The 14,969-nt window shown below is 42.9% G+C and overlaps 1 pseudogene; it reads right to left on the bottom strand.

Annotated features, from left to right (window-relative positions):
• Positions 1–3,109: 3,109 nt before the first annotated feature.
• LOC116559950 lies at positions 3,110–6,329 on the bottom strand (annotated as a pseudogene).
• Positions 6,330–14,969: the final 8,640 nt, after the last annotated feature.

The following is a 14,969-nucleotide window of genomic DNA, read 5'->3' as shown; positions in this document are numbered from 1 at the left end:
CCGGACACTTCGCATGGGACTGGCTGCCTTGTAGAAGGGTTTTTTAAGCAGTCATCCAGGAGATATGGTCATTGTTGACTTTGTTCTGAACTGTCAACCACAGGCAGCTATGAAGTCTGTTATTAATGACCTTATCATATTGACATGTGCTAACCAAGATAGACAAAGCTATGATGTTAGCAAGGTTAGGAGAGTCCTAGACTTGGCACTAATTAACTCTGTAACCTCAGACAAATTTCCTAAACGTTCTGATTCTCTCTCTTCTTTTTTCTTTTCTTTCTGTTTTTTAAGAGATGTGGTCTCACTGTATTGGCCAGACTAGACTCGAACTGCTGGCAGTGATTCTCCTGCCTTGACCTCCTAAAGTGCTGTGATTACAGGCATGAGCCACCAGCCTGACCTCACTTTCATCTATAATGTCTTCTCCTCCTCCTCCTCCTCCTTCTTCTTCTGCTTCTGCTTCTGCTTCTTCTGCTCCTTCTGCTTCTTCCTCTTCCTCTTCCTCTTCTTCTTCATCTCCTTCTCCTTCTCCTTCTCCTTTTTCTTCTTCTTCTTTCTTCTTCTTTTTTTTTGGTAGAGGTATGGTCTTGCTATGCTGTGAGGCTGGTCTTGAACTCCTGATATAAAATCTTTGAAACGATGATAATAAGTTTATAAGTTTTTGTGAAATTCAGATTATATAATATGCTTTAAAACTCAAGAATGTTTATAAATCTTTTATAATTTCACAAATATAAAGTGTTATACTCCTTCCAATGTAAAAGTCTGAGAACTCTATGGCTGCCTATCATAATAACAGTGAAGAAATTCCAAGAGGCAGGTCTAGATTAAGTTAAAACTGAAGTCTGCAACTTCAGCATCTGATTGTGGACTAGGTAACAACCTCCTATTTAATTAGGAAATAATGGCTTGCTGTAAAACAAAACAAGTAAAGCATAGAAACACCAACGTGTTTTATTACATTGAAATGCAAAAAAAAGAAGAATGTCATCTAAGTGTGTCATAAACTTCTAAGCAAAATTATCAGTTACGAAAATTCTGTACAATCCCATTTTCTCAACACATGTGGCTTTTGGATCTTTTGCTCATACCCAGGAGATTCCTTAGCACACCATGTCTATTACCTCAATATGATCAAATCCCTGCAGGGCTCAGAAGAAAGATCAAGTCAGAAATCTAAAGAGTAGATTTACTGAGGCCAAATTAGAGCAAAGCAATGATCAACACCAAGGATGGAGCCTTTCCGATTTCAAGTAAAAGTGGCCACTGTTTGAGCACAGGGTGCGCTCCAGCATCCTTTTCCCTCCAAAGGCTTCCCTAGTACCCTCTGCCTTTCTTCCACACAGAAAACGTAACACCGTTGACCATCTCTAGTCAGATGATCAAAGACAATGCTTCTTGGCCTTTCCTGACTTTCCTTGGTTACTGAACTTTGAGCACCATCCATCATTTGTGTGTTGGTTTGTTTATGGGATTGGAAGCAGAGTGCCCGCTATGTTACCTGGTTACAGGTACTGGAAGTGCCAACTAGAAAGCCCAATCTCTCAGCTAAGGGAGCTCCCACTGAAGTTTGGCCTGCCAAGGTGGTGGTTTTTGAGCTGAAGGGTGAATCAATGCCAGCCCCTCAGGTAAGAGATGAGGGTGATGGATATTCCAAGCCAAAAGAATCGGCTTAGTGCCGTGGCTCATGCCCGTAACCCTACCACTTTGGGAGGCTGAGGTAGGAGAGCTGCTTGTGCTCAGGAGGTTGAGGCTGCAGTGAGCAATGACTGTGACACTAAACTTGAGCCTGGGAGACAGAGTGAGATCCTGTCTTTAAAAAAAAGAAAAAAAAATTAAAGAAAGAATAACGTGAGCTGAGGAGAGGCACAGAAGACCATGATACATTTAGAACATTTATGTCCATATAGCTGGACTACCGGGTGTATGTGGCTGACAGGAAGCTGAAAGAAGCAAACAAAGAGGTAGGCAGGGGCTAGATCATGAAGAGCCTTGTAAGCCAGGTTTTTAAATTAGCTTTGATCATGAGGGCAATGCAAAGACATCAGAGAGGTTTAAGCACAGAAGTGATACGATCAGATGTGCAGTCGAATAATAACAAGCAATATGTATTCCAAACGAAATTTGGAAAATCAGAAAAGCACAAAAATAGTGCAACAGATGTTTCCGAATGTCCGGGACACATTATAGGTCTAAGACGTTCACGACATGACCTTTTAATTTATTTTTTCCTGTTGCTTCAGAAAATTCCATTCTGGGATAAAATCTTTGCTTCTCTGATCCCATTCTGTCACAAAAATGCTCTCGTTTGAATACTGCAAAAGTTGTGTGAAGTGTAATATTACACCTTCAGTATTTTATTCATTGAAAAGCTCTTCTCATCCATCTGGCTGGGCTTGCTTAGTCTTGGAAGCTTGAAGTGAAGGAGGGGTGCACGGTCAGCTTTTTCTCTCTTCTTCTACCCACTAGCTGCTCTTTCCTTAGGCCTCTGGGGATGGATTTGGGGCAAATTATTCAGATTTATGTGACTGACACAGTTGTCATATGGTGTGCCATTTGCACCTTGGAGATCCTTCTACTAGGGACCCCTGGCTAGAGTGCCCTCCAGGGTGGCTTCAGCCTGCAAGTGGTTTTCTTGGGCAGTGTCCCCTTTGACATGGACAGTGAATGGGTCCCCTCATTCCACGGCCCACCCATCAATAAAAGCGCAGCTCTCTGCCAATGAGTCCTCTCTCTCTATTCTGTGGCAGGGAAGGCCCTTTTAGATTTTCACCTTTAGGCTTCCTCTGGTGAAAGTCAGTCCTGTGTCTCTCAAACTCCAGGAGACACAGATCAAGGACTCACTCTAAATGACTTGTGACAACTCCTCATTTGGCTTAAAGGGAGGCAGTGTTTCCTGTGGCAGGAGGAGGGTGGGTGTGGAACAGGGCACCGGGACCACTGTCTATAAGGAAGCCCTTGCTCTGTCTTCTTAAGCCCCTAAAGGAGGGTTCTAGCCTCTCTTCCATAGCCCAAGGTGGGTAATGGGCTTATACTGACAGAACCCAGTTCACGGTCTCTTTGTGTGCCCTGAATATAGCAATTGGGAGTCTAGCAATTGGTCTAGCAATTTTTTTTTTGGCAAGCAGATAAAGGCTCGTTTCATTTTAATGGCTGATCTATTAATCACGGAGGCCAGTATGTACAGACAAAGGGGCAGCTTTTATTTCTTGGTCTCTTCCTCCTTGGACAAAGTCTTGACGATCTCCTCCTTTTTGGCCTGGAGGTGCTCTTCACGGTGCAGGCATGCGGGCCGCAGCCTGGTCACCCAGGAGCTTCTTGCGGGCCTCGTCTGCCTTCAGCTTGTGGGTGTGTTCCATGAGAATCCGCTTGTTTTTGAACACATTCCCCTTCACCTTCAGGTACAGGCTGTGATACATGTGGCAATCAATTTTCTTAGATTCCTGGTATCTTCTGAGCAGCCGGCGCAGAATCCTCTCTCCTCATCCACGTGAACTTCTCTGGCATTGGGACATTGGCTGTACCCTTAAGCTTACCTATGCCCATGTACCTGCCCTGCCGGTGAGCCAAGGTGTTTTTCCAGCAGTGAGCCCGAGAATGGATAGTCACAGGCTTGTAGATGATCAGCCCATCTTTGATCAGCTTCCAGATCTGCTGACGGGAGTTAGCATTGGCGATTTCCTATCGGGTCCAACCAGACCTTCTTCTTGCCACAGCGGAAGACACCAGAGGCAAGCCTCTTCTGAACTGGGCACACTCATGGCTACGGCCGCAGCAGAGAAAGGAAAGAGCACCTGGTCTAGCAATTTTTTTAGGATGCGCCAATGTAGGACCTACCATAGTATTCTTAGTCTTTGAAGGGTTGAGAAAATAGAGGAAACAATTTTCTTTAAAAAATGAAAATCACAGGCCAGGCGTGGTGGCTCAGGCCTGTAATCCCAGCACTTTGAGAGGCCAAGCCAGGCAGATCACCTGAGGTCGGGAGTTCAAAACCAGCCTGACCAATATGGAAAACCCCATCTCTATTAAAAATACAAAAAATTAGCCAGGCGTGGTAGCCCATGCCTACAATCCCAGCTACTCAGGAGGCTGAGGCAGGAGACTCGCTTGAACCTGGGAGGCAGAGGTTGCAGTGAGCTAAGATCTTACCATTGCACTTCAGCCTGGGCAACAAGAGTGAAACTCCGTCTCAAAAAAAAAAAAAAGAAAGAAAGAAAAAGAAAGAAAGAAAGAGGGAAAGAGAAAGAAAGAAAGAAAAAGAAAGAAAAAAGAAAATCACTCATAATTTCACTAGTTTTTCTTTTTCTTTTCTCCTTTGGAAGTATAGAGAATAAGGAAAGAAAATTCTCCTTCCACCTTTCAACTATAACAGTTTGGCATGTATCTTTCAAAAATTTTTTATGCTTATACAAATACAGAAGATAGATAGGTGGTTGTAAAACGTAGCTATGGCCAGGAGCAGCAGCTCATGCCTGTAATCCCAACACTTTGGGAGGGCAAGGCAGGAAGATTGCTTAAACCTAGGAGTTCAAGATCAGCTTGGGCAACATAGAGAGACCCTACAGTCTCTACAAAAAAACTGAAAATTAGCCAGACGTGGCGGCACACACCTGTAGTCCCAGCTGCTCAGGAGGCTCACTTGAGCCAGGGAGGTCAAGGCTGCAGTAAGCTGTGATTGTGCCACTGCACTCCAGCCTAGAGAGGAACCCTGTATAAATAAAATAAAATAAAATAAATGAAGGAAGAAAACATAGCTACACAACGTTTGACATTTTTTCGATCAAGAGGTGGAGTTTATGTTTCATTCCCTTGAATTGCTGCAGGCTTGTGACTGCTTTGACCAACGGAATACAGTGGAAGTGAAGGTTGTGACTCATGAAGCAGGGGCCTAAAAGGCATGAAGCTTCTACCCTGATCCCTGGGGACACCAGCATTTGAAGCATCAAGTCTGACTACCCCGAGGACATGATATTGGGTAGGCCACACATAGGTCAGTCCCAGCTGAACTCATCCTTCAGCATTGCACGCCACGTGGCAGGACACGTGCATAAAGAAAAATGTAAGGGGTTCCTCTTCCAACTCCAGCTGTTCCACTCCCAGCCATTCATGTCATCTCAGCTCTAGATATCATGGGGCAGGCAGAGAAAAACCAACCCTGCTATGCCCCGTCTGAATTCCTGACCCACAGAATCTGCAAGCATAATGAAGTGGTGGTTGTTTTATGCCACCAAATTTTGGGGTGACTTGTTACACAGTGGTAGGTAACAGGAACAGACAGAGCTATTTAGAAAGTTCACTGAGCTGCAAATGGTGAAGATGGAGTTGAAGGGAACAAGACTGGGGGCAGAAAGACGAGGTAGGAGGGTTTTGCAGTAATCCTCATGAGAGACAGGGGCTCAATTAAGCCGTGGTAGTAGGGAAGGACCGACAGGGCCCAACAGGGAAATATTCAGGCTCGACACTTATGGCCCTACTGGCCAGCATCAACAGCAGAAAACACAAGAGATGGGCTAAGAAAACAAGGCGTAGAGCAGGGGCCTCGTGCTTGCTGCTAACGTGTCTTTGGTATAGCTCAGCTTTTTCCTCTGTGCACAGACTCAGCTTTCTTCCCCCGGGCTGTGATTACATGGTTTAGTTTCACAAACGGGATCCCCTGAAGGTTGGGCTGTGGATGACATTAATTAATCTATTTTATTTTATCTTACATGCTTACTTAAAAGCCTCTTGTATTTAGAAAGAGAATATATGCAGAGTAATGTACAAAGCAGAGACTTGCCATTGTTTTAAGCTGAGACCTTGTACCCTGTCACTGAACAAAGAGGCCCTGGGTGAGCAGGATCAGTTTATAGTGATCAGTCTCTGAGAGATCCACCTCCCTGCAGTAGGGCAGTGAAGGAGGGGGAGAAAGACAGGGTGTACGGAACAGAAAGATAGAAAAAAATTGCTCACAGCTAGCTTACCGGCACGTTTCAAGATATGCTAGGCCTAGACTGCAGGACAGCATGTGCTGGAGGTAGAGCTGCATTTTACAGAAGATCTGCACGTGCATAAGTATGGACACAGACAAAAGACCTTGCTGCTAAAAATGGTAAGGCTTGTTATCTCTGGGGGTTGGAATTACTTCTGGTTTTGTTGATGTGTTGGGTCCTTTGTGCTTTTTTACATTTTCCAAATTTTCTGCAGATGGATTACTTCTGAAAATAATTTTTTAAAAATACTACATTCTGTTGAAAAGTATTAGACACTCACAATTTCACCCACGTGGCTCTTACATATTAGTGCTAGTGTTTCCTGCCAGTTCCACCTTAGATCAGCTTACTGCTCCTCATCTTACTAGACTAGGAGACTGCCCACACAGTGAGGGACCACTTCATACACAGTTTAGGGCCCTCTGAGTCTCCCTTTCAGGATCCTTTCCTGAGCGCTTCTCGAATACTCAACTTGTTCTCTGAGTTCCCCAGTCCTCATTGCAGTGTCAAGGCTGTGGTCTTTAGCAATCAATGTCTGTGCTCCCAAATCACTTTTCTCTCTCTCCTGTATTCTCCAATTTCCCACCCTCCATCGAAATGCCTACTTACTTCCCAGGAAGATCTCAGTTGGATGTTAGAAACAGAGCTCATACATATTAAACTCATTCACATTTGAATGAGTAGCTAATAGCTGCATACTCACTGAGTTTTAAAAGAGGTTGCCCAGTTAATGTTAATGTCTCTAATTGGTGTTATTAAAACTATAGTTGAATGCAGATTTTCCCACTCCCATTAAATCTATGTGCAAGTAGGTCGCAACCTCTTTTAACCAAGCAGGATGGGTTTCCGTAGCCAGGCGCCATCACCATTAATATCAGATAGAGCAGCAACTAATTCAGTCACGTTGATGGACACCAGGTTGGTGCCTCAGCGCATCTGCAGTGGGAGCTACGAAGCTACAGCGCAAAAAACCAATTTCCTCCAGGCTGAAGTGCTCTAGGTCACCCCTGGTTGCAGAGAAAATGACATGAGCCACTGCATCTCCTAAGCCAGTTTATCCAGAATGTTGTGGGCAGCTAAGCCAACAAATAACAATAGGTGTACACGGAATACACACTATCTCACCCCATTAGTCCTGAAGATCTACTCTGATTTCCCAGTAAAAAGGTTAGGGAAACTGCAACGTGTGTCAGTTACAAAAATACTTCAAACCAATACCCAGCAGGGGAAAAAACACAGACAATGCTCTGAACTCCAGCCAGCCAGCAAGTTCAAAACAAGGCTTTATCTGTCCAAGGAAATTCTTTCCTTGGGGGACATTTAAAATGGCTTAGAGGCTTTCTTTCTTTCTTTCTATAAAGTAGGTGATGTGATTTTCATCATTCTCTCTCTCTCTCTCTCTCTATTTCTTGGTTTCATGCATTAAACAAACATTTACAATTACCTACTATGTGCCAAATTTTAAGCCAGGCACTGAGGCGTCTAGTATGAATGTAGCTCAGTCCCTGCTCTAAAAAAGCTACAATCCAGTTAGTGGATACGTGCAAATGATGGAACAAACAGTAATACAATCAATTAAGTCCTATAAGAGAGGATGGGAGAACAGAGATGAGTTCAGTGTTGAAGTCCTCCTGGTGGGTGGAGAGGAGGGAAGGTGTGAGGCAGGAAGGCACAGGTGACCCTGGAGGAAAGGCTTCAAGGACAGTTAGTTAACAAAATGGCTAAGTGAGGTACAGGAGAGGAGGGGCAGAGGAAAGAGATGTGTTCTGCTTGGGAGAGTTCCAATCCTAGATTTTTGCATTTTTATATTAGCCTATTTTTCTTTTCTCATTTAACCCTAAAATCGAAACTAAGTGCAAACAACATTCTGTAACCCTTGGAAATGAAAATGGTGCACTATGACCTGTTCATTTCACACAGTTAAGCTTCTTCAAGTCTTCAGTTCTCTGCTCCTAGCCTTGTGGATTTACATTTGTCCTAGAAGACAGATCAGAGAAATGCAAGGAAAAAAAGTGAAATTCACTCATTTTTAAGTAGTTAATGTTTTATAATCTACTTCAAAAAAGACTCAGAGGAAACAATTAATGTATCTGTTTAACTGATCCAGTTAAAACGATTGTGAAAAAGTTTGAAACAAAAAGCTACATTTCAACTTTATTTCCCCAAGCTATTCCTTTCCTCAATTAGCCTGATAATTGGGAGATAACTACAGAGCATGTCACATCCACTCTAAAGCATATCTATAGGAAAAATGCCAGAGGTCTGGCATCTATTCTTTAGCTCTAACTAAAGCATTTCCAGATGCCCAAAATGCACACACTCTCTCTCTCTCTCTATATATATGTGTGTGTGTGTGTGTGTGTGTGTGTGTGTGTATACATATAATGTATATATATATTTACGCATATATATAAAATATATATATACACACATACATATTTGAGATGGAGTTTCAAGTGATTCTCTTGCTTCAGCCTCCCGAGTAGCTGGGATTACAGGCATGTGCCACCACGCTGGGCTAATTTTTGTATTTGGTAGAGACAGGGTTTCACCATGTTGGTCAGGCTGGTCTCAAACTTCTGACCTCAGTTGATCAGCCCGCCTCAGCCTCCCAAAGTGCTGGGATTACAGGTGTGAGCCACTGCGCCTGGTCAAACATATTTTTTAATATAGCAAACTGACTATATGTGTATTTCTTTTAAAGCTGCCTTTTCATAGTAAGAATTTCGTATTTTAGATTGAATTGATTTGGCATGGTTTGTGGGGATGGGGTCTGGAGGAAATTATGGGAGGAACTAAAGGCTTTCCTGAGCCAGCCATGACAAGCACTGCCATAAATTTCCACAACCTGCTTTTTTAACTTAAAAATGTCTTGAACATTTTACCATGTCACCAATACATACATATGTACCACCTTCTTTTATAATAGTTATATAGAATTCCACCGCATTTATCTCCTATTGATAAACATTTAGATGTTTTCCAGTTTTCACTAAGCATTCCTCTCTTTCTCTCTCCCTCCTTTTCTCTCTCTCTCTGTGTCTGTATGTGTGTCTTCTGTTTATAACATGAGAATTTCTATAGAATAGATTCATAGAAAGGAGATTTCTAGGATGAATTATATGTACACTTAAAATTTTGACAGAAAACTGTCATTGTTTAATATACAGTTGTTATATGATTCTGCTGCCACTGCGATGGCAGAATGCTGTCTTTTATGATTAATAGAGTGGCCGTATAATTTAGCAGCCAAACCAGAACACTTTTGAGAGAGAACGTGGATGCTATTAATTATCATGCTGAAAACACAGGCATAAACCAGGGCTATCCTGGGCAAACTGGAACATTTGGTCACCCTAATAATCATTAATATAAACATCATTAGTGAGAATAAGATCACTGAAGAGTTGACAGTTCTGCAAATAACCTAAGAACTTTCAATTATCCTCCTTTTATGCTTCCAAAGCCCACTTTATTACTCCCACAGTATCACCTTGAAAGAGTATATGAATCTTCCTGCAGTCTGCTTGTTGGATCTTGTGTTAATGACAACAAACACAAAGTTTGAGGGGAAGGGGGAGAATCTGCTTTTAAATATTTAACACTATTCAACTTTTCAGTTGAAAAAGGGGAGATTCCCAAACCAGGAATCATGGTTGGATATCAAAATAGCTCATAGAATAAAGAAATAATATGAAGAGAGGGAAAAAGTGTTAAAAATAGTATAAACATTATCACAAAACATTTGTTTCCAGTAAATCGAGGCTCAGCATTCTCTAATAAGCCCAGAAGTTACATAAAAGCAAAGAAAAAGAAGATATAGAGTCAGTTTTCTGAGGTCAATGACTTGGGTTCCAGCAGGCCAAATTTCAGGGAGTCCCTGGACTAATGTTGATTTTCGTGGCTCAACTTGAGAACATATATTCTTTTTGATGTCCTGTGAAATACCAAATACCAGGGCTTGGCCTGCTTCCTTGGTTCTTTATGGACAGTCCAAGCCCTGGGATACCAGACATATGGCCTTCTGTGAGTGTGGTCTACCAAATATGTCACTTCCCATTTCCAAGACAGCTGGGGGAAAAAACTTATTTTGCTGCCAGGCAGGATCAATCTATGGTAAAAATTTGTGTGAGTTCAGAGACAACCGGTTGTTCCAGATGGAAAAGGAGAGCCCATCTCGTTCTTGTCTGTGTGTGTTCCCTTCCCTCCAGCAGTGCCCTTTGTTGCTCATTAAGGATTACATTCTTTTTCTGCCGGTTAGCCCAGGCTCAGGAAAAAAAGCCCTTGATGGGTTAATGAATTGCCCAGCACGCTGAATCATCTGTCTTGTGTTTCTCACTAAATGAGAGGCTTTAACAGATCAGCGCTGAGGTGTTGGGATGTGTGTTTCTAACAAATGGCAAGCTGATGAAAATGCCTCAGAGCCTTACAATTCACTACCTGAAGCCAACTCCGTGAGACGGTATTTTCCAAAACATCCCTCATTTCACCTTTTGTCCATTGGCTGCCAATTCAAAAAATGGATGTAATTGTCCAGTTTTTTTTTTTTTCCCCAAGGGCTGAGTTAGTTACAACATCATACTGTTTCGTAGTAGCAACTATTAACCTACTTTTTTTTCGGGAGTGACAATGGGTATAATCCATAGCAGTATCCTCACTTTCTCACCTTGACTTTGCTTTAATCAAGGCGTGCATTGGCAAAACATGTGAAATGCATTCTCCTTCTGTGAAATGGATGTTTTCCTTTGCCAGAGGCCATCTGAAAGCTGAGATCAATCTATAGGTACTGACAAAGATAGTGAAGATGTTAAGGCAAAAACAAACAAACAGAAATTGCCAAATTGTACGTATGGCAGATCCCATTTATGTAAAAATATGTGTAAATATAGTATGTGTTAGTATTTGAGTAGAAGGAATTCGAAACACTATGCACCACATTATTAATAGCTGTGATGTCTGGAGGTGGAATTGCCAGGGCTCTTTACTTTTTAAGACATCTGTATGCTTTGCCTTTTATACAATAAGCATCTGTTACTTTCCAATCTGAAAGGGAATGGGGTGCAAAATAAAGGGACTCCAAAAAATTCACCTGATTTCTTAGTTCTACAATCAAACTAGCTGAGTTATCCAAATGCAAACATAAGAAGCCTACCAATGTGGAGTGGACAGTGCGTATTGTAAAAGGCAGTATTGTTACATATTAATAAATATTACATATAGAGTATAGGATTCTCAGGGCAGAGGCAGAGAACAATTGCCAGAGAGAAAGAATTCTCTACAGGTATTTCTCATTAAAAATTAACTTGTTAAAAAATAAACTTATTTAATCTGCTTGGAGAACTTTTTCACACTCACAGACTTATTTTGGAAGATTACTTGTTTTAGTTATGTAACCTGAACCCTCAGTTTAGGAAAATGTTCAGCAAGAGCATGGCAGATGTTAATCTGTAGCGTTTAATGGCAAATTTCTGATGTTGTTCAATTAATCATATCAGATCTAACATCCTATTTTTCTGTGATTTGTGGGTCATTCCAGTGTGGTATAGTGAAAAGTACATAGGTTTTAGAAATCCACTTAGGTTCAAATCTCGCCTCTGTCACTATACTTCCAATCTGATTTTGGATCAATTACTTAACCCCCTTAAGCCTCAGTTGTCTGAATTAAATGTATTTTGTAATAATAACTACTTACTAGGCTTGTTATAAGGCTTAAATAAAATAATCTATAAAATGCATGTTATAAACTATTAAATGCTCTAGCATACAGTAAGCACTGAATATTGAGTGAATGAATGAATGAATTAGAGAATATTATTCTAGACTTTGTTTAATGTCCACACAAGAGAAAGAGAGAAAAACAGGGACAGAGAGAATGAAGAGAGAAGAGAGGAGAACACAGAAGAGAACAAAGGAGAAAAGTCCTGTTCTTTCAGGTGTGGAGTTTCCCAAGAATGAAAGTGACTCATGATTTAGAAACGGAAAAAAGTGAATGAACAATAATTGAATGAAGGTCCTAGGTTTGGAATAATGCTGCAAAATTCTGAAATTGCCACACAAATCACACATAATACCTACTATCCTTTAAGGCCATCTCAAATGTCACAGCCATGATGAGGCATTTCCTAATTTCCCAGGCAGTGGTAAGAGCTTCCTTTATATGCTCCACAGCTGGGCCCTGGAGGTGTCAGCCATGAGCAACTTTGCCTTTCATCATAAAGTGCACTGCTCACAGCCCCTTACCAGGGAATTAATGCTGGGATGTTCTTTGCACAAAAGTAACTTTGGATTAGACTTGGGGGGTAGGTGCCTCACCCAAGGTGGCCCATCGAATAAGGTCCTAGCATAAAAAGATTAGCTGGGCCATCAGATTTTCTTTCAGAGTAATTGAAACTAATGGAATCAAAAGAATGTGCTAGCTGGAGGGAGAAGCCCACTTTCAGAGTGAGTTCCCTTCATGACAGTGCCCCAGAATGACAATTCTGTCACCCAAGTCTACTCTTGGTCTCATAGTTAGGAAATAGGTAAAGCTGAGCATATACTCAAGGTACCTCTTAACTTAGTTATCCAACACAGGTGGTTTAGGCGTGGGTAAGCACTTCACAGAGAAGTCTAAAAGCCCTGTTCTTTTAGAAATAAGCTGAGCTAGCAGCTTGTTTTTAGCTAATCACCCATTACTTTTCTTTCCTTATCCTACAGTTCTTCCCACTCTCCTGTTTGCCACCTAACATGCCTGTACCGCAATCTAGACACCAGTAACATCTGAAGGGCTTCAGAGCCAAACAATTCAGGTGTGAGTCTGATGGCCAGTAGAGAGGTGGGGACCAGAGATTTGGCTTTGGAAATTAACAAAATTGCTGAAGTAGTGGAAGGTGCCCAGTGATTGTGAGGGTGGTTAGAAGAGCCTAGAACAAATTCCCACAGATATAAATGCCTCAACACTGGGCAACAGAGGAGGAGGATGAGGAACTTGTGGAGGAACACTCAGAGAAGATACCAGTAAACAGAACTGGTAATCCATTTCCCCAGAGGTTTCAGCGGGGAGGTAGAGATAGAATTGAGATTGCAATGTGTTTTGAAATGAAGCTGAGCTAAGGAAGTGGAGCAGTGATTGCTGCTAACCCTTTTAAAGAGATGAGCAGAGGAAGACATGTCCAGGAAGGCTTGGCATCCTTAAATGCTCCCTCTCCACCCATGGGCAAGGCTACAGGCATCCTATAAATGCGGGTTTGACTCTAGCTATTCACATCTTGAGAAATCTTTCTGCTCTGGCTCTCATCCAGCTTTCTAAAACTTTTGGCTCTGTTCTTCTATCCCTACTTACCGATCCTTTAACTCCCATCCATTTTTTCCCTCTTTGCCCAGCTCATTTTAGGTGGATGCAGCGAGTGGCTGTCTCTTTGGGTCTGACTCTTTCTCACCCGGCACACTATCTTCAGTTCCCTTTGTTTCCCATCTGAACCCCCAGACCCTGGCTCCTGGCCTCCCTGAGCCTCCTGTTTTACCAAAGTTTGGAACAGAGTTGGTTGATAAGGAGAGATACAGGGCGGTGATAAAGAAGGATAGAGCCACAGAAGCAGTTTCACTCTAAGAGAAACCGGTTAGAGGGGGAAGAAAACCCAGCAGCGGATGTTAAAAGTAGAAGAGGGGAGGAAAGACTGCTGGGACACATTCCCCACAGGTGGAGCGGAAAGGGGTTAAGGACAGATGGAGGCCTTGACCGAGGGAAGGGACCTCACCCTGTAAGGCAAAGGGAAAGGAGATGAAAATAAGGATGAGCACAACTAAGCTTGTAGGAGGTAAGGATTCCCCCGAGAGTTAGGAGTATGGAGGTTGGGCAAGAGGTTTGAAGACTTGCGAAGGTTTGGTGGCCCCTCAGGGGAAAGGTAAGGTGAATTAAGCAAGGAACAGGATCATGGAGCAGCACTGCCAGACCCACAGAAGCTAAAGGCTCAGCACTTGTACCAGCACCTCCTGCACCAGGGTATGATTTTCTCCAGCAGTGCTTCAGCCAATAAGGACTATCTCTTATTATCCAGGCTGACCATCAATCCTGGTGGTTAAGAGCAGCATTCCCAGGACCTGCCTTGGTTCCAGGCCAGAAGTCAGATGCACTGTCCTTAGGACATTGGAGAAGTCAGAATGGAAGAATTGTTGTTGTTTTTTTTTTTTTGAGATGGAGTCTGGCTCTGTCCCCCAGGCTGAAGTGCAGTGGTGTGATCTCAGCTCATTGCAACTTCTGCCTCCCGGATTCAAGCGAGTCTCCTGCCTCAGTCTCCTGAGTAGCCAGGATTATAGGTGCGCACCACCACATCTGGTTAATTTTTCTGTTTTTATTAGAGATAGGCTCACCGTGCTGGCCAGACTGGTCTCAAACCCCTGACCTCAAGTGATCTGCTTGCCTCGGCCTCCCAAAGTGCTGGGATCACAGTAAGCCACTGTGCCTGGCAGAATGGAAGAATCTTAACATCCCTTCAACTCATCTGTTCACTCTCTGAACATACATGAATTTGCCAGGAGAATAGGAGACCGTATGGAGGAATTACTATTTTACGTGATCAAGACCAATCTCCCCGCTTGCTGCACACTAGCTCTGTCCTGACTGAACCTGACGGAGACCAGTCTGCTTGCTGGGCTTCCTGCTACAACTAGAAATTCTCATGACCCTTATGACCCAGGCTCCCCATTTTCTGGTGGGGACTGAGCATGTGGCTTTTCTGGTCTCTCTGCCACACAGAACATGACACACTCTTGGGCAGACTGTGCTTCACGTATGGAAGTTTGATCCCAGTGAAGAGTATGGCTGAGCCATTTACAAGCTCCAGCAGGGTTAAGACCTTACCATCCACTCTGCAACAGGGCTTTGGATCCTGGCCCGTGACCTGCCTGGAGAGATGCTGCTCTGAGTTTCATTCCCAACAGCCTGGCTGGACACTCCGTGATGACTGCGCAGGGAAGGGACTGAGGGCACAGCTGCCATGGTTCTCCAGAATGAAGTACCAC

Source organism: Sapajus apella, unplaced genomic scaffold, assembly GCF_009761245.1.
Source record: "Sapajus apella isolate SASKATOON/1434 unplaced genomic scaffold, GSC_monkey_1.0 scaffold25, whole genome shotgun sequence".
NCBI lineage: Eukaryota > Metazoa > Chordata > Mammalia > Primates > Cebidae > Sapajus > Sapajus apella.
The sequence above is the reverse complement of the archived record's forward strand: the minus strand, read 5'-3'. Positions and strand labels throughout refer to the sequence as shown.